Here is a 25,129-nt window from a genome sequence, read left to right on the forward strand (position 1 = left end):
CCCCCATTGAGCATGTTTGGGACTGGATGAAGCGTCGTCTCACGCGGTCTGCACGTCCAGCATGAACGCTGGTCCAACTGAGGCGCCAGGTGGAAATGGCATGGCAAGCCGTTCCACAGGACTACATCCAGCATCTGTACGATCGTCTCCATGGGAGAATAGCAGCCTGCATTGGTGCGAAAGGTGGATATACACTGTACTAGTGCCGACATTGTGCATGCTCTGTTGTCTGTGTCTATGTGCCTGTGGTTCTGTCTGTGTGATCATGTGATGTACCTGACCCCAGGAATACGTCAATAAAGTTTCCCCTTCCTGGGACAATGAATTCACGGTGTTCTTATTTCAATTTCCAGGAGTTTATTTGGTCTAAACACGTTTGATTCATTTGGGTTCAGCATTCAGGGTAACGTACGTCCTGTTTCGTCCTTTAATCCTCAGGACAGTCTTCCGAAGTTATGTGCAGAGCTTCAGGACCGTTTTTGGGTTTTCAGGCAAAGCCAAATTTTTGTTGCCCACTTCACAATAAATTAACGAACTATAGGTTTAATAAGCCATGGCTGCAAGATACTAACACGAATTCTTTGCAGACGAATGGGAAAACTGGTAGAAGCCGACCTCGGAGAAGATCAGTTTGAATTCCGTAGAAACGTTGGAACACGCGAGGCAATACTGACCCAACGACTTATCTGAGAAAATAGATTAAGGAAAGGCAAACATACGTTCCAAGCATTTGTAGACTTAGAGAAAACTTTTGACAATCTTGACTGGAATACTCTCCTTCAAATTCTGAAGGTGGCAGGGATAAAATACAGGGAGCTAAAGGCTATTTACGATTTGTACACAAACCAGATGGCAGTTATAAGATTTGAGGGGTATAAAAGGAAGCAGTGGTTGGGAAGAGAGCGAGACAGAATTGTAGCCTGTCCCCTATGTTATTCAATCTGTACTTTGAGCAAGCAGTAAAGGATAGAAGAGAAAAATTCGGTATTAGAATTCAATTCCATGGACAAGAAACAAAATCTCAGATTTTCACCGATGACATTGTACTTCTGTCAGAGACAGCAAAGGACCTGGAAGACCAGCTGAACGGAGTGGACAGTGTCTTGAAAGGTGGATATAAGACGAACATCAACAAAAGCAAGACGAGGATAATGGAATGTAGTCAAATGAAATCGGGTGATGCTGAGGGAGTTAGATTAGGAAATGAGACACTTAAAGTAGTAAAGAAGTTTTGATATTTAGAGAGTAAAATAACTGATGACGGTGGAAGTAGAGAGGATATAAAATGTAGACTGGCAATGGCAAGGAAAGCATTTCTAAAGAAGAGATATTTGTTAACATTGAGTATAGATTTAAGTGTCAGAAAGTCGTTTCTGAAAGTATTTGTATGGAGTGTAGCCATGTATGGAAGTGAAACATGGACGATAAATAGTTTGGACAAGAAGAGAATAGAAGCTTTCCAAATGTGGTGCTACAGAAGAGTGCTGAAGATTAGATGGGTAGATCACATAACTAATGAGGAGGTATTGAATAGAATTGGAGAGAAGAGAAATTTGTAGCACAACTTGACTAGAAGAAGGGATCGATTGGCAGGGCATTTTCTGAGGCAAGGGATCACCAAGTCAGTATTGGAGGGCAGCGTGGTGGGTAAAAATCGTAGAGGGAGACCAAGAGATGAATACACTAAACAGATTCATAAGGATGTATGTTGCAGTAGGTGCTGAGAGATGAAGAAGCTTGCATAGGATAGAGTAGCTCGGAGAGCTGCATCAAGCCAGTCTCTGGACTGAAGACTACCACTACAACCACATCACAATGAGAGACAATGTACAACAATGTTTTGTTAGAGCTCGTCCTGTCCCTCGTCTCAGTGATATACTGTTTTGCAAGACAGTATGGTCTTGCACCCATACTGCTCATTACTGCGTCGTGGCTTGTTACTGTAAACAACCCGTCCGCCTGACTCCGGTTGTGGGCCGGTTTTAAGTAAACTGTGAATCCTAAAACAGTCATTGTCTTGCCACAACACGAAGAAATAATGCACAAACTGGGTGCCGAACGTTACTTTTCCTAACTAGAAACGTGCGACACTTACTGGAAGTCCCTCTGGATAAGCAGTCGCAACATGTCTTTGCCACTAACACTCTTCTGGGTCTTCAAATTTTTGAGACTGTCGTTTGGCAGTCTTTCTGCTCCCACCATATTTCAACGCGCTTTCTGGAGCTGATGACTGCGAACGTTCCTTTTTGCTCGAATATTTAGATGATGTTTGTCGTCTTACATTCCTGATGAACATAAAATGAGGTAAATTTGTGTTTTTTCAGACTTAACTTCAATACTTAGGACATATCATTTATAGGTAGCTTATTTACTCATTGTATTGACATTTGCTTGCAATATGTGACCCACCACCCACGTAATGTGCGGAAATGGCAGTCTGTGTTAGAGATGCTCACGTATTACATCTAATTTATTCCTACCGCCACTCAAATCACGGCTCCCTTCCATCACCTGCACAGGACGAATGTTTCTTTTGTCTGATCATACTAGTTTCATCTGATTTCCAGACGTTGGAAGATGCTTTGCTTAGTGATCTATGAGTTGTTCATTTTAATCAAGCCCAATTTGTGATCTTGGCTGTCGGTGCCTCCTCTTACGTCTTAGTGCAGTTTTGTCACATAATTTCGTTCTGTTGACAGGCAGATTGTATTTTCTTCGAAGTTTTTCAACAAACCTCAATGCAGTTATTCGCAAATTAGAAAGGAGGCTCTCGCCATTGTCTGTGGTGTCGTTCAGTCTCATCAGTACCTTTTAGGTAGAAAATTTTCCTTGGTGACTGATCATAAACCCCTACAATCTTTGTTTAGCCTTCTCAGTCAGTTCCAACTGGCACAGAAACTGCAATGATAGGCTCTTCTTATCAAATTATTAATATGAGAATGTGTATTAGGCTACTTCTAAGCCTTCGAATGCTGAATGCTGATGCTCTTCCTCGCCTCGCTGTTGGTCCACAATCGGCATTTGATGAGTCTTCTGCTTCTTGTTGCTACCTTGATGCACAAGGCATAGATGTTTTGTGCAGCTTTTCGCTTAATGGCCTGAAAATTGACAAGGGTGGAGCAGAGGATCCTAATCTGCAGAACCTGTGGCACTACATCCGCACCGGTTTGCAGCGTTCACAGACTCGGAACTCGGTGATTCGCAAGCATTCCTACGACGACAATTGTTGCACCATTCTGTAGCCCACCTCTCCTTACCGTTGAGTACGAAGTTGTACACAACATTCTCTCTACATTCCTTCCACCTTAGCAAACAGGTTAGGTAGCCGTTACGAATCACATTACTCACAAGTGAAGCACTATTCTAGCTCTCACAAGGATTTCTTCTTAACTAAAAGCGTTATCTTGCTCTTAACGTCTCAACGCAATAAAATGACAATACGGAAAGTTATAGAAAATACTTCTGCACCTATGCATCATGACTGGCTGATTGCTATATCTAGCCTGACCTCACATCACACATAAAATAAATAATAAAATTTTAGTTCATAGTGTTCAAATCTGTATTTATTAATCCTACTTATCCTTTATCTAATAGATTTCGCTGCCCCTAGAGAGCTTGGTGTCTAAATCTACTTCACGTAAGGCTTTGGCAGAGGATTCATAGAAGCATCTTCAGAATATTTCTCGACCGTTCCACGCGCGAGTACCACATAACTTAACGTGGTTGCTGTGATTTGACTTTCTTCGTAGCGAAGGCAATTTCTTCCTTTGTAGATGGCAATCAACGTAGTATTTCGGCATTCAAGGGAAAAGGTTGGTGACTGAAATCACTGGAGACGCTCTAGCCGCAAACAACAGGCCTCTGTTGTAATGATTTCCGTTCCAACTCTCTTATTACATCCGTGGCACTTTCTATCCTTCTTTGTACTTTTTCGGTGTCCCTCATCAATCATATCTGACATGGATCATGTACCACGTAGCACTACTCCAGAACAGGAATGATAAGCTTAGTGTAGGCAATCTCTTTAGTAGATTTATTATATCTTCTACGGGTTTTGATTGCAAAACGCACAGTCCTTCCTCACAACAATTTTATATATTTGATAGTTCCAATTTAAGTTGTTAATAATTGTAGTCCCTAGGTATTTAGTTGAATCTATGACCTTCAAGCTGCGGGCAATTATGATGTAACATCTATGCATAGTATATCTTCACGAGAGTACTAGATGGCTGGGAGAATGGAATTTCAAACGGCGGTGTGAACATCAGCAATCTACACACTGCTGATGATGCTGCTGCCGGCAGTGCATGAAGTGTGGAAGAGCTGCACGATCTGTCTTCCAGAGTGAAGTGAATCAGTTTCAGTTTTGTTCAGGAGATAAACAGCAAAAGTACCAAGCTGAAGCATACTGAAAGGCTAGATTTAGATGAAATCCACCTTACAAGTTACTTGAGAGATCTGGAGATAGTTAATGATGGTGCACGTCTAGATAAGACGACGAATCGTCGTAGTCTGTGAAAGATACTGACAGGAGCCAAATTATTAACTTCAAGATGGGGTGTTTGGTACGATGTTCAGCATTCCAGGGACATAAAGTAGAACCGGTGCTTCCATTAGAGCAAAACTTTACATTGCAAGAGCTTATACTCCTGCAACAAAGATACTTCCAGTAGCTCGTGCACATTTGGATAGGAGATAGGGCTAAGTTAGCTAAGACCTCCTTTGAAGACAATATAGAAAGCAGGACGCCACGTGAAAGAGCAGCAAGTACATAGTTTCATCAAGTACTAATGATTATCGAACTACATCTTCACAACATATTAATAAGAGCTGAAGATGGCTGTGAATGACGACGTCTAGAAGATTCAGTTACTTCGGAAATGAATTCAAAGCATTCAGAAATGAGTAAACGTACTTAAACCATTGCGCAATCGATATATCGTTCCAAGCATCCTGGTATACAATCTTTGGCCTGAAGTTTCCATCGCATGTGGAATTGAGGCCATTTTCCGGAAGGGGCATTGAGTGAAGCAGCATGGAGAGTGCAGGCCTACAGGCAAATGGTCTGGCAGTTTCTTCCTCCACCCATGTTGTGTGCATCTTCTGGACACGAGGGACTTGCAGGAGTGTACATATTATTCTTTTGGTTGACGAGATTTGGAGAAGATCCAGGGTCATTCTCGTTCACGCATTTCCTGACAGCTCCACTGATCGTCACCTGATAGCGGCACTGGATTCTCGGTGAGCTACTTTCAGTTCATTGCTTCGATACCGAGACCACGCACCTTCATAAAGACCGATCTTGCACGCCACAGGAAAAACGATAATTGTGTCTGGTTCGGTTCCTGCTCATATCTGTGCCTTGCTGTTTCTACAACAGACACGGTTCAGACTCCTGTTTCTTTGTTCCCTGTACCTGCGTCTGGACGATGTATTTGAGGAGTGTATCAGCCATATGAAAAGCTAATGACTTCAATTTGGTAACTGTAATAGAGTTACTATGATTTAATTGTGTTTTAAATTATTCGAGTTTTGGACCTCTAGGGGTTCTGTAAATTTCTTTTACGTTTATTCTGTCACTATTCTTGACTTTTATAATAACGTTTAACTTGGGTGAGTTTCACCAGCCAACCGTTTCGATCCCCCTGCCACCTATGTTTTCCATCCCGCATGACAATTCTTACCGTTTCCGCCTCGTGGCTCAATTTGATGGTAAATCTCATTGGCCGCTGAACAATCAGGTGCAAGAGGGAGCGATTGCCTAGGCCAGTTTCCTTGTTATCTTTCAGCGACCCATCGAAATTTTTCTGTATCGCTTCCAGCTAATGGCCTAAATGTTTATTTATCTTACTTAAAAGTTACTTCTCTGTTCGTCAGGCTATCGTTATTGTGCATTTGGGCACGAATTCATTGATTTCTTAGAAATTGGGGAGCATGTTGAGCAGAGCATCGGGCCTGCCCTGAGTGATTTCCAGGCCGTTTTGTCTGGATCACTTTGCCCGATGCGTGGTGGTTTGCTATTAAGCAGCTTTAATTGTCTCTGCGTTCTTATAATAAACTCCTTTTAGGTAAACCAGAATTATTTGTTGTACTCTCGTCAAACACTTTCTAAAGGCTGTTTTGAAGATGTTTTCCTATCAGGTGCCGGCCGCTGTGACTGAGCGGATCCAAGCGCTTCTGTCCGGAACCGCGCTGCTGCTACGGTCGCAGGTTCGAATCCTGCATCGGGCATGGATGTGTGTGATGTCCTTAGGTTCGTTTGGTTTAAAGTTCTAAGTGTAACAAGTTTGTTTGTATGGCCATCCTCCGTAGCAAGCATATAAATATTTGTTTTGTAAATGAAACCGCCTTTTCCTGCTTCTAGTTATTTTATTTATCCCATACGCGCTTAGTCTTCTCCCCTTGTAAGGCATCATCAGTGGGATCTATAACGACACACTTTTGGTAGTTTTAGAATAATGAACAGTTCACTTCGCAATTTTTTTGTCAAAATAGTAATTGCTTACGATTTGCTGATCTTCGTTCCCTCACATCTAGTCTGTTGGTCGCACTACCACTTTTATCAATGCCATATAATCACATCTTTGTTTTCTAGGCTTCCACACACTGTTCACCATGTTTACAACTCTTTTTTGTGGTGGATTATTGTTATTTTGTCACTCGATACAACTATTCGTCGTACACTGTTTTTCACAACGTAAATATTGCGACTACATTGCGTGCTTCATCCTCTTTGGTATGTTTATCTATTTGTTGCCAACCTAACGCAGTGTATGTTACAGACTACCTTCTATTTATGATGTTTATACGTTGTGTGTGGAAGAATTTGGATTTCAGGAGCGTTAGTCTGTTACGGAAGCTCGGGTAGTGGTGGGAGTGAGCGGCATTTGCAAGGGCCAGTTGAGATACGAGAATAAAATCTCGAGGACTGGCAGGGGATGTGGTCGTTGCACAGCTGTTGCTGCACCTACTCGCAACTATGGTGGCTCTGATGGCTGTACCACGAAGCGTATTGGTGAGATGAGCCTGGCCATCGACCACTACATCGCTTCCCTGTCAGAGACAGAGCATAAGTTAGTGTTTCTTCGATTTAGTGCCCCTTATCACGCTCAGCTGTACCAGATGAACTAAAAAATAACGCATTGGTGGCGGAAAGTTAAGGACCTGTCTTACGTAGTCACGGATTCCGAGCTAAAACCTGTGGTTAATCAACTCCACAACAGAGTGATAAATTTGCAAATTAGTCTGAATGACTTACAGTGTGCGAGTGATGAGGGGCTTAGTGAACAGCAATGGCAATATACGAGGTGCATTCAAGTTCTAAGGCCTCCGATTTTTTTTCTCTGCACTCGAAAGAGATAGAAACAAGCGCATTCTTTTAAAATGAGGCCTCATTCATTGTCAATGCGTCCCAGAGATGGCAGCATCGTACGGCAGATGGAATTTTACCGCCAGCGGCGAGAATGAGAACTGTTTTAAATACTTAAAATTGCTACGTTATCCTTACTTGAACAGCGGGCAGTCATTCGTTTTCTGTAATTGCGTGGTGTGAAACCAATTGAAATTCATCGACAGTTGAAGGAGACATGTGGTGATGGAGTTACGGATGTGTCGAAAGTGCGTTCGTTGGTGCAACAGTTTAATGAAGGCAGAACATCGTGTGACAACAAACCGAAACAACCTCGGGCCCGCACAAGCCGGTCTGACGACATGATCGAGAAAGTGGAGAGAATTTTTTGGGGGATCGCCGTATGACTGTTGAACAGATCGCCTCCAGATTTGGCATTTCTGTGGGTTCTGTGCACACAATCCTGCATGACGACCTGAAAATGCGAAAAGTGTCATCCAGGTGGGTGCCACGAATGCTGACGGACGACCACATGGCTGCCGTGTGGCATGTTGCCAAGCAATGTTGACGCGCAACGACAGCATGAATGGGACATTCGTTTCGTCGGTTGTGACAATGGATGAGACGTGGATGCCATTTTTAAATCCAGAAACAAAACGCCAGTCAGCTCAATGGAGGCACACAGATTCACCGCCACCAAAAAAATTTCGGGTTACCGCCAGTGCTGAAGAAATGATGGTGTCCATGTTCTGGAACAGCGAGGGCGTAATCCTTACCCATTGCGTTCCAAAACGCACTACGGGAACAGGCGCATCTTACGAAAATGTATTGATGAACAAATTCCTTCCTGCACTGCAACAAAAACGTCGAGGAAGGGCTGCGCGTGTGCTGTTACGCCAAGACAACGTACCCGCACATCGAGCTAACGTTACGCAACAGTTTCTTCGTGATAACAACTTCGCTCCTGCCATGGAATCATGGCGTGAGCGTTGTGAAAAATGTGTACGTCTGCAGGGCGATTACGTCGAGAATTAACGCCAGCTTCATCGATTTTGGGTGAGTAGTTAATTAGAAAGAAATCGGAGGCCTTAGAACTTGAATGCACCTCATAATCCACAGTCCAGGTATCTAGAGCATCGTGCAGTCACGTCTCGATCCCTGAGTCAACAGATAGGGACGTCTGCAAGACAACATCCATCTGCTCTAACAGTTCGACGACGTTTGAAGCAACATGGGCTATGAGCTCGGAGACCATGGTTGCGGTTAACCTTGACGCTACATCACAGACAGGAGCGCCGCGATGGTGTACTCAACGACGAACCTGGGCGCACGAATGGCAAAACTAATTTTTTTCGGTTGAATCCAAGTTCTGTTTACAGCTTCATGATGGTCGTATCCGTGTTTGGCAACATCGCGGTGAACACACATTGGAAGCGTGTATTCGTCATCGCCATACTGGCGTATCACCAGGCGTGATGGTATGGGGTGCCATTGGTTACACGTCTCGGTCATCTCTTGTTTGCACTGACGGCACTTTGAACAGTGGACGTAACATTTCAGATGTGTTACGACCCGTGGGTGTACCATTCATTCGATTCCTGCGAAACTCTACATTTCAGCAAGATAATGCACGACGTCATGTTGCTGGTCCTGTACGTGCCTTTCTGGGTAGAGAACGTGTTCGACTGCTGCCGTGGCCAACATAATCTCCAGATTTCTCACCAACTGAAAACGTCTGGTCAGTTGTGGCCGAGCAACTGGCTCGTCACAATCCGCCACTCTTGATGAACTGTGGTATCGTGTTGAAGCCGAAGAGGCAGCTGTACCTGTACACGCCATCCAAGCTCTGTTTTACTCAATGCCCAGGCGTATCAAGGCTATTAATACGGCCAGAGGAGATTGTTCTGGGTACTGATTTCGCAGCATCTATAGACCCAAATTGCATTAAAATGTAATCATATGCCAGTTCTAGTATAATATATTTGTCCAATGAATACCTTTCTATCATCGTCATTTCTTCTTGGTGTAGCAATTTTAATGGGCATATATTGTCTCTCATAGTTTCTTTGTGTGTATGTTTTGTTATTATTAGATCATTACGATGCAGGTAATACAGGAGGAATGAATCGCTAGGCCATCTCCAATTCCAGCGAAGGCGAAATGCCAGGGTGGGTGAAGGACATGGAGAGAGACGTTCGTCGTCCTGAGGAGGTGCGGGAGCTGTCAAGGAGCCTGCGCGAGACAGGTAATGCATAAACCCACTCTGCTTACAAGTAATCAGGATCCTTTCTTTCCATGCAGCAGTAGATGTCTAGAACTTTTATTAATTTTTTTTTCATTATTCTACAGCGGTCGTGTCAGGGGAGCAATTCACATAATACGCCGTGGCTCGGGTACACTATGTCCCGTGAGGCGTGCCAGTCGCCGGTAGTCGCCGCCATCGCAACCCCCGCCGCCGGCGCTGCCGCCGCTGCGGCCACCACCCTGCCCCGGCCGCCGCGGCTGCCCCAGCATCGCCCTGGGTTCCATGGGCTTCTCTCTCGCAGCGGCTCAACAGCGTCTCCTCCTGCGCTGTCACGTGAGGTACAGCGCGCATCCGTATCCACCTCGCCAACTCCATCAAATAGTTCTAGTATTACTAATAGAGAACAACGACCTGTGGCTCGTGGCAGTTCTCTCCACCGTCCTTTTAGTGAAGGACATCAGGTCAGTGATACCGTACCAAAGTTACAGTACTCGATGATTGCCAACGCCTTTGAAGAGCGAATCTCGTTCACCAGGGTCAACAAGCGGGCAGGAGGGTACCGCGACCCTGTTGGGTTTCTAACCATGTGCCATCCTGTCGTGGAAACGGAGTTCTGCAAGGTATTCAATGATCCGCGTTATTCCGCCATTAAAGGCAGTGCTGTGCTTTGAACTGAATAATAGCACCCGTGCCGAGTGGAGTCTGGTATTGAAGAGAAAAGTCTTCATTATCTTTGGGCGTAAAATGGCGTGATAACGCGGAGCACATCAGTCGCCGAGTGGTTTCGTAAATCCACATTGAGTGCTATATTGGGCCGGTTTTCTGAGATGGAAGTGAAAGGCTCAGCTAAGGCACGCAGCAGAATTCTACACCTGGGCATACATATACATGTCTACGATCCGGTAAATGTAGGGTAAAGCTATATCAAGCTCCCTAAAGATATACAGCTAACAAGCAGGCATGTGTTAATGTCCAAAATGAAAAGAATCAGGCTTGTTTTGCGTGGCCAATTCTGGCTTGCGAAAGAAATATTAAACAGTATCCAGAGTGCACAACCCAGTGTGGCAGATACCTTGACATTCATAAGAGCTATAACTTCGATGGCATAAAGTTCTCCGTCAAGATACAAGCTGTTCATAAATTGAAGGCGCAGAATACCGGTAAATTTGTTTTGTTCATGTTTATGGCCTGGAGATGAAATGCAAGTCAGATGAGCAAGACAACCATATTGTCGTCGGCCCCATCCATTTCTCAAAATTTGACAGTGAGCGTGAGCTGCATGTAAACATGCTGCTCTTCTCTGAAGGCCGTAATTATCACCATGTTTGGATCAAAGACATGTCCCGCCTCCTGTCCACCCAACTATCATCTGATCGTCATCTAAAACATATTTGCCTAAGGTACAGGTACCTCAATTATTTCCCCTCAGACAACTTATTATCGATGCATCTAGTAGACTGCGTTCCCAAGGACCCAGTACGTGTTATTATGCCTACTGAGGAAAACAAATTCATAAAGTTTAATAATGCTCACTACCACAAGCGATGCCCGTTTGTAGTGTACGATGACTTCGAATGTCTCCTCGCTCATGTAACCGGCTGTAAAGGCGACCCTGCAACCTCACACACCACCTTTACAGAGAAACACGTACCATTTGCGGCAGGATACCAAATTGTATCTTCATGTAACTCCAACCTTAACAGATACAAATCTCTCGTCGAGGATAATCGTGCTGTTTGGTTGCTGTCTGAGCTTGAAAAATTTTCACGGAAGGTTGATAAGCTTTACAGCGGCAATGTTCCCATTACCAAATCGAAGGAGAATCAACATTTGTATAATAACGCCACTGATTGTCATATGTGTGGGCTTCCGTTAGACAGAAAAGCAGAAAGTCCACGCAGGTATCACTGTCATCTTACGGGGAAGTTCTGTGGCGCAGCTCACAACTTTTGAAATTTGAAATACGAGCTACCTAGACATATACTCGCTTTCTTCCACAATTTATGTGGGTATGACACGATCTTTCTAGTTGAGCACTTGGCTGATTTCGGTTTGGAGAGAGATCAGGTGAGTGTCCTACCTGAGAGCGTCGAGAAGTACATACCATTCTCCAAACGAATGACGCCAAGAATTATGCTCCGCTTCCTTGATAGGATACGTTTTATGGAGGCACCAATCCAGAAACTTGTTGAAACTATACCTCGACGGGATATGCATATCACTCGAGCTGCACTTCCCGACGAGGAAAAGTTTCCGCTTGTGACTAGGAAGGGGGTTTACCGATATGAGTATGTTTATAGTATGGTGAAACTCAGCGAAACCAGGCTACGAGACATAACTGAATTCTCCAGCGACCACACAGGTGATGCCATAAAGAATACAGAGTATGAGAATGCTGTGAATATCTAGCAGGAATTCAATATTTACACTTCAGAAGAGTACACACGGCTTTACATGCACACAGACATGTGCTTGCTTGTGGACGTTTTCTAGAAATTCCAGAGTCTATGTATGACCACATACTCTCTTGATCCCGCCTTTTATTACATGGCACCCGGGTTGTCTTGGGACGCAATGCTCAAGAAAACGAACTGCAGCATCGAGTTATTGACCGATCCAGACATGCTTCTTTTATTTGAGCGAGGGATCCGTGGAGGACTTTGCCAATGTCCATAGGCCCGCAAAAGCAAATAACCCTCGGATGGGTGACAGGTTCAACGGATCCCTTGATTCAAGTTATGTAATGTACATCGACATGAATAACTTATTTGGGCAGTCCATGTAGCAATGTAGCAATCACTGCCGATTATCGAGTTACGATGGCTGTCTGGAGAGGGATGCAAGGGATAAGGTGGAAAAATCGTGTGGGTATGGCAGCTGATTCTGATGTAGGGTATGTAGTAGAGGCAGAACTCACACATCCTGTTATTTTGCACGATGCACATTCCAATTTGCCACTGTATCCAGGGCAACTAGTTCCGCGAGGTGGCTGCACACCAAAACTGATGATAAAGCTGGGGGATAAGCACAGGTATATTATTCATTATCATAACCTCCATAAATGCCTCAGCTTCGGTGTGGAGCTTGTTAGAACCATCCGGGCTATCTCCTTCAAGCAGTCCCCTGGTTGAAGGAGTATATTGATTTGAGTGCGAGATGGTGAGTTTCCGTGTCATGTGACTTCGAGCAAGATTTTTATAAATTAATGAACAATTCAGTTTTTGGTAAAACTATGGCGAATTTGATGGGAAGAAGTGAAATTTTTATTAGAACCAAATGGGATGGGCTATACGGCGTAAGAAAATGCAATTCCAGACCAAATTTTATGCAGGTTACAATATTCAATATGAACTTTGTTGTTGTGGAGATGGCGAACACTGCTGTAGGGTTTACGAAACCTATCTATGTAGAGATGTGGACAGTACACCTATCCAAACTCCACATGCACCAATTTCCTGATGCGTTTGTGAAAACTCATTTCGCAGATCCTAAGTTACTTTATATGGATAAAGATCGCTTCATCTATTGGGCGAATAACTGTGATCCATATGAAGTAATTAAATGTCACGGTAATGAATTTAACACATCCACATATGTGGCCAATAATATTTTGCTATTATTCCGCAGAACAAGAAGGTTATCGGTCTTATGAACGACGAGTCGAATGGATTTCCGATTGTGGAGTTTGTAGGTCTGTGGTCGAAAATGTATGCACACCGCACATTGGAAGGTGCCACACAGAGGCGGGCTAAGGGTGTCCTTCATATGGCATCGAGACCCCTATCTGTTGTTGTGGTCTTCAGTCCTGAGACTGGTTTGATACAGCTCTTCATGCTACTCTATCCTGTGGAGGCTTCTTCATCTCCCAGTACCTACTGCAGCCTATTTCCTTCTGAACCTACTTAGTGTATTCATCTCTTGGTCTCCCTCTAAATTTTTACCCTCCACCTAGGCCTCCAGTACTAAATTGGTGATCCCTTGATGCCTCAGAACTTGTCCTACCAACCGATCCCTTCTTCTATTGAAGTTGAGTGCAAAATTCCTCCCCAATTCTATTCAATACCTCCTCATTAGCTGTGTGATCTACCCATCTAATCTTCAGCATACTTCTGTAACACTATATTTAGAAAGCTTCTATTCTCTTCTTGTCTAAACTATTTATCGTCCATGTTTCACTTCCATACATACCTACACTCCATACAAACACTTTCAGAAACGACTTCTTGACACTTAAATCAAACTCGATGTTAACAATTTTTCTTCTTCAGAAACGCTTTCCTTGCCATTGCCAGTCTACATTTTATATCCTCTCTACTTCGACCATAATCAGTTATTTTGCTCCCCAAATAGCAAAACTCCTTTACTACTTTAAGTGACTCATTTCCTAAACTACTTCCCTCAGCACCACCCAACTTAGTTCAACTACACTCTATTATCGTCGTTTTTTTTATGTTCATCTTATACCCTCCTTTCAAGACACTGTCCATGCCGTTCAACTGCTCTTCCAAGTCCTTTGCTGTCTCTGACAGAATTACAATGTCACCGGCAAACCTCAAAGTTTTTATTTCTTCCCCTTGGATTTTAATAACTACTCCGAACTTTTCTTTTGTTTCCTTTACTGCTTGCTCAATATACATATTGAATAGCATCGGGGAGAGGCTACAATCCTACCTCACTTCCTTCCCAACCACTACCTCCCTGTCATGTCCCTCGACTCTTATAACTCCCATATGCTTCCTGTATAAATTGTAAATAGCCTTTCGCTCCCTGTATTACCCTGCCACCTTCAAAATTTGTTAGACAGTATTACAGTCAACATTGTAATTCTCTAAGTCTAGAAATGCTAGAAACGTAGGATTGCCTTTCCTTAATCTTCCTTCTAAGATAAGTCGTAGGTCAGTATTGCCTCACGTGTTGCAACTTTACTACGGAATCCAAACTGATCTTCCCCGAGATCGGCATCTACCAGTTTTTCCATTCGTCTGTAAAGAATTCGCGTTATTATATTGCAGCTGTGTTTTGTTAAACTGATAGTTCGGTAATTTTCACCTCTGTCAACAACTGCTTTCTTTGGGATTGGAATTATTATATTCTTCTTGAAGTCTGAAGGTATTTCGCCTGTCTCATACATCTTGCTCACCAGATGGTAGAGTTTTGGTAGGGCTGTCTCTCCCAAGGCTATCAGCAGTTCTAATGGAATGTAGTCTACTCCCTGGGCCTTGTTTCGACTCAGATCTATCAGTGCTCTGTCGAACTCTTCACGCAGTATCGTATCACCCATTTCATCTTCACCTACATCCTTTTCCATTTCCATAATATTGTCCTCAAGAACATCGCACCTGTATAGACTCTCTATATACTCCTTCAACGTTTCTGCTTTCCCTTCTTTGCTTAGAACTGGGTTCCAATCTGAGCTCTTGATATTCATACAAGTGGTTCTCTTTTCTCCAAAGGTCTCTTTAATTTTCCCGTAGGCAGTATCTATCTTACCCCTCGTGAGATAAGTCTCTCCATCCTCACATTTGTCCTCTAGTCATCCCTGCCAAGCCATTTTGCACTTCCTGTTAATCTCATTTTTGAGACTTTTGTATTCCTTTTTGCCTACTTCATTTACTGAATTCTCGTATTTTCTCCATTCGTCATTAAAATTCAGTACCTCTTCTGTGACCCATGGATTTTTACTAGCCCTCGTCTTTTTACCTGCTCGATCCTCTGCTGCCTTCTGTATTTGATCCCTCAAAGCTACTCAATCTTCTTCTACTATGTTTCTTTCCCCCATTACTGCCAACTGTTCCCTCACGCTCTCCCTGATACTCTGTACAACCCCTGGTTTAGTTAGTTTATCCAGGTCCCATCTCCTTAAATTCCCACCATTATGCAGTTTTAATCTACAGTTCTCAACCAATAGATTGTGGTCAGAGTCCACATCTACCCTGGAAATGTCTTAAAATTTAAGTCCTGGTTCCTAAATCTCTGTCTTACCATTATATAATCTATCTGAAACCATCTAGTATCTCCAGGGTTCTTCCATGTATACAACCCTCTTTCATGATTGTTGAACCGAGTGTAACCTATGATTAAGTCATGCTCTGTGCAAAATTCTACCAGGCGGCTTCCTCTTTCATTTCTTAGCCCAATCCATATTCATCTACTACGTTTCCTTCTTTTCCTTTTCCTACTGTCGAATTCCAGTCACCCATGGCTATTAAATTTTGGTCTCCCTTCACTACCTGAATAATTTCTTTTATCTCATCATACATTTCATCAATATCTTCATCATCTGCAGAGCTAGTTGGCAAATAAACTTGTACCCCTTTAGTAGGTATGAGCTTCGTGTCTTTCTTGGCCACAATAATGCGTTCACTGTTACTAGTAGTCTACCTGTGCTCCTATTTTTTATTCTTTATTAAACCTACTCCTGCATTACCCCTATTTGATTTTGTATTTATAAACGTGTCTTTTCCTGACCAGAAGTGTTGTTCCTCCTAGCACCGAACATGTCTAATTCCCACTATATCTAACTTTGACCTGTCCATTTCCCTTTTTAAATTTTTTAACTTATCTGCCCTATTAAGAGATCTGACTTTCCACGCTCCGACCCGTAGAATGCTAGTTTTATTTCTCCTGATAAAAACGTCCTCTTGAGTAGTCCCCACCCGGAGATCGGAATGGGGGACTATTTTACCTCCGGAATAATTTACCCAAGAAGACACAGAAAGCTGCATGTCCTCTGGAAACATTTATGGCTGTAGTCTCCCCTGGCACAGCAAGACCGTTTTGGTTAGTGTTACAAGGCCAGACCAGTCAATCATCCAGACTGTTTCCCCTGCAACTACTGAAAACGCTGCTGCCCCTATTCAGGAACCGCACGTTTGTCTGGCCTCTCAACAGATACCTCTAACATTTTGCGTGGTGTCTGTTTGTTCTAAGTCGAATCTCCCTACCACTTTCGCGTAATGACGCTCTGAGCGTTTTTATTAGGGAACTGACTAGTTTCAAGTTGGGGCCTGTTGCTGGTAAGGAGACGCCAGACCACTCATGACATGTAAAAGAATCTTAATACTAACTAAATTTAGTGGAAGGGGTTCAAGGCTTTCCTATTTTTTGTTAGCTGGTAAAATAATGTCGAAAAAACAGTTAAGATTACCACTGGAAATTTTATTCTACTCACAAAATATTGTTTATAAATTACACTATTGATAAAAGGAAATATTTGAATATAGTATGATAAAAACCATCTGCGCTCAACAAAAATGTGAATGAATATTCCATGAATGGGTTTCCAAGTTCTACAATGGATCGAATGATGACTTATGACATATCTCATCTATAATCTACGTTTAAATTACGTTTCATAACAGAGAAAACTATCAAAATGGTCTACAGTGACCCTCATTCTCTTTAATTACTTATCTAACTTGTCGTAAATTACAGTGGCTGATGTGAGTTCTCAATAATGATATAACAGAAAAATCATCGGGTTTCAGATATTTACTTCACGTAGCAAATGTGAATATCATGAGCTTTAATTGACGATCGACACTAGTATTATGCAAAAAGGGGGTGTAACAGATGAGACTTCTGCAGTTCAGAGTGAAATCTTATGCGCGCAAAAAAGCGGAATCGCGTGCGTTCGTTCAGCGTCAGGGAGCTGCAGGCGGCGCAGCTCCTCACATGTCACCATCTCGGAAGCTACTCTCTCCTAACTTCTCCTTACTACAATTTACCACAGTTGGTTTAAAAGAAGCTATCTGGCTGTGTTTTCAACTGATTAATCAGGGTCTCAATGTTAACCTTAAGCTCCGCCTATAAAATTGTGTCTATCCAATGAGATACGTTATTGTTTTCGTGTTGGGGGAATGTTTTTAACGTTTGCAACGTAACACAGACGCGAAAAAGTCTCACGCTAAAACTTGAAGCTGGTGTGGCCCTTTTAGTGTTATTGTAAGATCTATCCTGTTCATCTGGAGGGCTCTAACTTTTAACATGGGCTTGGGGGTGGTTTTGGCGGTCAGCTGGCCACGTGGGTGTCCATCCCTTATCGTAGGGCCTCCTAGCCTACATGATTCTGCTCTTGGCTTCTGTTCTCGTTTCTCCGCTCGGAACTGCGACTGTTTCACAGTGGGAAGATATGACATGCATTTAGGCGTTCTCGTGATAGTCTGTGGTATTCTATTTGCTCACTCATTGATCGTATTAGTTTTTCTGAAATCTACTGTTAGTTTAAGTATAATCATGAAGTTGGCTTCGATCTTTTGACCTTGGCACAAAAGAGTTAACCTTGTTTGTCTCGTAACTTCCGCAGCATTGTTTCTAATAGGACCTCTTACTTTAATCTTACATGTTTTCAGAACTGGCAATTCCTCATTGGCATTACACTGCATGAATGAAGTTTCTGAGATCGCGGTCAGTTCACTTCGGCTGTCAATTAAAATATTGACTGGGATATGCTTTACCATGGCCTTGAAAACTGGTTGAATTTGAAAGGGTTGGTCCTGTTCTTCTCCTTCTTGCATCAACGAATCCTCCACTGAATCATATATGAGTCTTTTCAGAAACTTCCCTTGTGAATTCGAACTTACTGTAGGGTAAGTTTCGACTGATGCTTCCCTCTCTATTATTTCCTGTTCTCTATTTCTTCCTTCATTTACGATTTCTTCAACATCCTCTACTTCTTCCCCGTCTTCGTCTATCTTCTCCTTCTTCGTCACTACTTGCACATAATCGAAGTTACATGCTCCAATTATCGCTTCATAACTTCCTTTATTGTATACGTTGGGTTGTGTGCCCACTAGTAACTTATTTTCAACTTCTGTCGAATGCCCATTATCCTCATTGAATTCGCTTTCCTTGGTTTCCGTCTCAATTAGGTCTGCAACACTCATTACTTCTTCCTTTCCTCCTACATTCGTTGTGCATGCCTCTGGTAATTCATCTTCCATCGTCAGTATTCTCCCAATTAATTTCATCCCAACACGATGAGATTATTTTCCTGTCTTGTTTTGATCTGGTCCCTGCGGATTTGTTTCTTCCTTGTTCTCTTCTCGTGATAAGGTACATTCCTGGAAATGGAAAAAAGAACACATTGACACCGGTGTGTCAGACCCACCATACTTACTCCGGACACTGCGAGAGGGCTGTACAAGCAATGATCACACGCACGGCACAGCGGACACACCGGCAACCGCGGTGTTGGCCGTCGAATGGCGCTAGCTGCGCAGTATTTGTGCACCGCCGCCGTCAGTGTCAGCCAGTTTGCCGTGGCATACGGAGCTCCACCGCAGTCTTTAACACTGGTAGCATGCCGCGACAGCGTGGACGTGAACAGTATGTGCAGTTGACGGACTTTGAGCGAGGGCGTATAGTGGGCATGCGGAAGGCCGGGTGGACGTACCGCCGAATTGCTCAACACGTGGGGCGTGAGGTCTCCACAGTACATCGATGTTGTCGCCAGTGGTCGGCGGAAGGTGCACGTGCCCGTCGACCTGGGACCGGACCGCAGCGACGCACGGATGCACGCCAAGACCGTAGGATCCTACGCAGTGCCGTAGGGGACCGCACCGCCACTTCCCAGCAAATTAGGGACACTGTTGCTCCTGGGGTATCGGCGAGGACCATTCGCAACCGTCTCCATGAAGCTGGGCTACGGTCTCGCACACCGTTAGGCTGTCTTCCGCTGACGCCCCAACATCGTGCAGCCCGCCTCCAGTGGTGTCGCGACAGGCGTGAATGGAGGGACGAATGGAGACGTGTCGTCTTCAGCGATGAGAGTCGCTTCTGCCTTGGTGCCAATGATGGTCGTATGCGTGTTTGGCGCCGTGCAGGTGAGCGCCACAATCAGGACTGCATACGACGAAGGCACACAGGGCCAACACCCGGCGTCATGGTGTGGGGAGCGATCCGCTACACTGGCCGTACACCTCTGGTGATCGTCGAGGGGATACTGAACAGTGCACGGTACATCCAAACCGTCATCGAACCCATCGTTGTACCATCCCTTGACCGGCAAGGGAACTTGCTGTTCCAACAGGACAATGCACGTCCGCATGTATCCCGTGCCACCCAACGTGCTCTAGAAGGTGTAAGTAAACTACCCTGGCCAGCAAGATCTCCGGATCTGTCCCCCATTGAGCATGTTTGGGACTGGATGAAGCGTCGTCTCACGCGGTCTGCACGTCCAGCACGAACGCTGGTCCAACAGAGGCGCCAGGTGGAAATGGCATGGCAAGCCGTTGCATAGGACTACATCCAGCATCTCTACGATCGTCTCCATGGGAGAATAGCAGCCTGCATTGGTGCGAAAGGTGGATATACACTGTACTAGTGCCGACATTGTGCATGCTCTGTTGCCTGTGTCTATGTGCCTGTGGTTCTGTCAGTGTGATCATGTGATGTATCTGACCCCAGGAATGTGTCAATAAAGATTCCCGTTCCTGGGACAATGAATTCACGGTGTTCTTATTTCAATTTCCAGGAGTGTATTTACTTCTCTGTTCAGGGTGCTGCAATTATCCTGGGTCGGTGCGTCATTCTCTTTGGCATGGGTGCTTAGTTGTCAATTCGAACGTTTTCCGGGGTTTGGTGGTCTTACCTCCACCTCTTCTATCTGTATTCTCTTTTCTTGCTCCGCTTGTTGATATTGGTTTCTTTGTTGATAATTTGTCAGTCTGTTGGTTCTCCAATACCCGTTACGGTTGCCATTGTTCTCTCTGTAATAGTTGTTGCCGTTCCTGGGTGAATTATAGTTATTGCCGTGTTCTCTTCTAAACCCATAACCGCTTTTTTTTTTTTTTTTTTTGAAATGTGTGGTCGTTTCTTGGTGCGAAGTTAGCACGTGGTTCGTAATTAGGGTTTCTTCGTACTGTGTCTTGTGGATTCCACTGCTTTTTGCTTTCGTTTTCACGTGCGCTTCATCTTTTTCTTGCGTCATCTTCCGAAAATATAAACTCTAGTTCCCTTAGAATACCTTTAAATGCTTCGATGTCATTGCCTCCGCGACCTACTAATGATTGCTGGTATTTCAATGGTAACTTCTTCCCACATAATTTAATCAAATATCCGTCACTGTATGGTACATCTAAGCATTGATTTTCTTTGCCATTACTTCGAAAAATTTCATGGGACTCTTCTCTCCTGAATTTTCAAAATATGGGTTCTGTAATAATTCGTACTTTACTCTGTTCTGTGCTTCACTGGACCAATATCGTGAGAGAAACGTCTCTCTGAAATATTCGTACGATCGGCATGTCGCTGCAACATTCTGCATGGTTTCTGCGACTGTTCCTGACATGTGTGCACATATAAAGTATAATTTGTGAACTAGCGTCCAGTGTTCTGTTAATCCTACTCGGAATTGATCAATAACAGTTCGTGGGTGTAATGAGTTTCCTTCTCGAAAGTGTTGAAATTTTCTGACTGTGGGGAAACGATCGTTGTCGTACTTCGTCAAAGTTCGATATGAAATTCGCGGTTCTTCGCCACTTTTGTTTCTGATCATTTTTCCCGTCGTTCTTTCTGGTTGTGGTAGATCCACTGTAACTTTCGCCTACCCTTGCGTAGTACACAATAATTTTCTTCCATCGGTTGTGAACGTGTACCTGAATGCAATGCACTGTACTTTTCGCGAACTGGCTTTCCATTGTCACCTATTGTTTCGGTATCTTGTCTGGCTAACCTTGCCGCTTCGTTGCCCGATCCAGAGTGTCTTGAAACATACATTTGTGGTTCTGCGCGTGTTTGTGGTGCCGTTTTTTCATCAAGAATTTCGAAACGTGTTTGTTGCTGTGCAGGCTGCCTGATATCACGTATGTTACATTCCGACTGTGATTGGAATCGAAAATGCATGACATCTTCGTTAATTGCTTGTTTTTCTGGTGCTGTTACAGGTACGGATGTGGTTGCAGACTCAGTACTTGTTCGATCCTGTTCACTGCACTCTTCAATAGTTTGCAACAACTCTGTTTGCAATTTCTGAAATTGTGTCTTCGTTTAAGCTTCTATTTTAACTATGCGATTATCATATCTTTTCAGCGCTTCTTTTGTGATACGTTTGTGTAACACACTGTTTTCAACAATTTCTTGCGCTGTACCTGCTGCTTGTCTAGTAATTAGGTTTATCTGTTTCTCTAGTTTCCTTTCTTCTCCCTGGGTGTTGTTACTTAATGTTTTGATCTCGTCCTGAATGTCATTACGCAATGTTTGTACGTCCACTTGTACGTTGTCAATGTCTCTTCTCAGTTGATTGTAACCTGTTATTAAGTTTCCTATCACAGTTAAGTTGGGTGATGCTGAGGGAATTAGATTAGGAAATGAGACACTTAAAGTAGTAAAGGAGTTTTGCTATTTGGGGAGAAAAATAACTGATGATGGTCGAAGTAGAGAGGATATAAAATGTAGACTGGCAATGGCAAGGAAAGCGTTTCAGAAGAAGAGAAATTTGTTAACATCGAGTATAGATTTAAGTGTCAGGAAGTCTTTTCTGAAAGTATTTGTATGGAGTGTAGCCATGTATGAAAGTGAAACATGGACGATAAATAGTTTAGACAAGAAGAGAATAGAAGCTTTCGAAATGTGGTGCTACAGAAGAATGCTGAAGACTAGATGGGTAGATCACATAACTAAAGGTGAAGTATTGAATAGGATTGGGGAGAAGAGAAGTTTGCAGCACAACTTGACCAGAAGAAGGGATCGGTTGGTAGGACATGTTATGAGGCATCAAGGGATCACCAATTTAGTATTGGAAGGCAGCGTGGAGGGTAAAAATCGTAGATGGAGACCAAGAGATGAATACTCTAAGCAGATTCAGAATGATGTAGGTTGCAATAGGTACTGGGAGATGAAGAAGCTTGCACAGGATAGCGTAGCATGGAGAGCTGCATCAAACCAGTCTCAGGACTGAAGACCACAACAACAACAACATCACTTCTCGAGATTCTTTTGCCTCGTCGTCAATATGACTTAGGTGTAACTGAATTTTTTGTCTTGTTCTTTAATCTCACGCATTTGTCTCTTGGTTTCTGCAATTTGCTTCGTCGTTTCTGCATTCTGAATTTTAATTTGTTTCGCAGTTACTTTATTTTGTCTTGTCATGGTTTCTGTCATTTATTGTAATAATTCTGCCAGATTGGTGGGTCCTACTGCGTTTTCTTCCGACGTCCTACGGTCTGTGTTTTCGTCCAAGTGTTGGTTCGCAACCGATTGCATTGAACTGTGCACTGACATGTTTCTGCTCGAGTTCCTTGTAGTCTGTTGTGAGGAAGCTCTGATTACTTGTACTATGGGTTCTACGTATTCAAGAGGCAAGTTAGAATCCTCATCGACTGTCTCTCTACTTTCCTGCTGCTCTGTCGTACGCTGACTTACGTTTTCTATGCCCTGACGTACATTATCCTCGTAATGGTGCGTTATCTGTCCTATTTCTCGCGATACTGCATCGACTGTCGTACTGTCCTCTATTCTCTGTCCATCTTCATGCTGGGTTTTTACCTCAATTCGGTCAATGTCTCGATCTGCCAATGCAAATCATTCCGAATCCCTTATTGTCTGTTTTAAAACAATTCACGCGCCCTACTTCGCTTCAACAAGCGCACATACGATCTCACGCGTTTCACAAACGGTTTGCTCAGACAACTTGACACTTATTATATCCAAGAGTGATAATCCATTCACTTGCTTGTTGGGTCAGAACCAACTTGACAACGATGTATCCGCCACCTGTGCGCTTGCATTGGAGAGAAAACTTAATTCGAAAAATATTAAAATTAATAACTTAATTATGTAATTGTCTCTGCTAGAATGTCTCACTATCTATTGAATGATTTCTTACTATCTATCGCTGCCGCTACTGTTTTCAAATATTTATGCCTTTAAAAATATTTTCACTAAGATACATTTTTACATGATTTTTTCTGACCTAGTTGAGCATATGGTCGCCCTTCAATAATGGTATTTTGCCATCCTGGCAGGGTCGCCATTCTCCTACATACTGCTTGTGTCTGTTTGTTCTAAGTTATGTCTCTCTATCACTTTCGCACAATGATGCTCTGAGCATGTTTTTTTAGGGAATTGACTAGTTTGAACCTGGGACCTGTTGCTGGTAAGGAAACGCCAGACCACACATGACATGTAGAGTTCAGAAGAGTTCAGTAAGACTAGTGATGATATAATCAAATACCTAATGGTTTCAGCGTCAGCTTCACTGCACTCCCTGTTAAAGAATCGTAATACTAACTAAATTTAGTGGAAGGGGATCAAGGCTTTCCTATTTTTAGTTAGCTGGTAAAATAATGTCGAGAAAGCAGTTAAGTTTAACACTGGAAATTTTATTCTACTCACAAAATATTGTTTATAAACTGCACATTGATAAAAGGAAATATTTTAATAAGAGATGATAAAAACAAACTGTGTTCAACAAAAATGTGAACGAATATTCCATGAATGGGTTTCCAGGTTCGACAATGGCTGAAGGGTGACCTATGCCATATCACATCTATAATATAGGTTTAAATTAGGTTTCACAAAAGAGAAAACTATCAGAAAGCTCTACAGTGACCCTCAATTACCTTTAACTATTTATCTAACTAGTCGCTGATGTCAGTTCTCAATAATTATCACCGCATTTCCGATTTTTACTTCACGTAGCAAATGTGAATACCATGAGTTTTAATTGACAATCAACTCTAGTATTAAGCAAAAACGGGGTTTAGCAGATGACAATTCTGCAGTTCTGAGTTAAGCATTATGTGCTGTTATGCGGCATCGCTTGCGTTCATTGCCTTGACCGAGTTTAGGCAGCGTCAGGGGGAGGCGGGCGGTGCAGCTCCTCGCATGTCGCCGTCTCAGAAGCAACTCTCTCCTAACTTCTCCTTACTACAATTTACCAGTGTTGGTTTAAAAGAAGCTATATCGCTGTGTTTTCAACTGACCAATCAGGGTCTCAATGTTAACCTTAAGCTCCGCCTATAAAATTGTGTCTATCTAATGAGAAACGTTATTGTTTTCGTGTTGGGGCAATGTTTTTAACGTATGCAACATAACAGAGACGCGAAAAAATCTCACGCTAAAACTCGCAGCTTGTGTGGCCTTTTTAGTGTTATCGTAAGATCTATCCTGTACTTCTGGAGTGCTCTAACTTTTAACTTGGGCTGGGGGGTGGTTTTGGCGGTCAGCCGGCGACTTGGGTGTCCGTCTCTTATCGTAGGGCCTCCTAGCCTACACGACTCTGCTCTCTGCCTCTGTTCTCGTTTCTCCCCTCGGAACTGCGTCTGTTTCACGGTGGGAAGGTATGAAATGCATTTAGGCGTTCTTGTGTTAGTCTGTGGTATTCCACTTGCTCACTTGTCGATCGTATTACTTTGGTTAATTTAATGTCAGGATTTATTTGGAGCTATGAGACGTACTTCCGGATTTGTTAGCATGTCAGGGTTTTCATGGAAGATGTTGGATTTGCCTGACACCTTGCAAGATCAGTCAATCATCCAGACTGTTTCCCCTGCAACCACTGAAAAGGCTACCTTTGGTAAGGCTATCTGTAT

The sequence above is a fragment of the Schistocerca gregaria genome, chromosome 7 (genome assembly GCF_023897955.1).
Source record: "Schistocerca gregaria isolate iqSchGreg1 chromosome 7, iqSchGreg1.2, whole genome shotgun sequence".
Classification (NCBI taxonomy): Eukaryota; Metazoa; Arthropoda; class Insecta; order Orthoptera; family Acrididae; genus Schistocerca; species Schistocerca gregaria.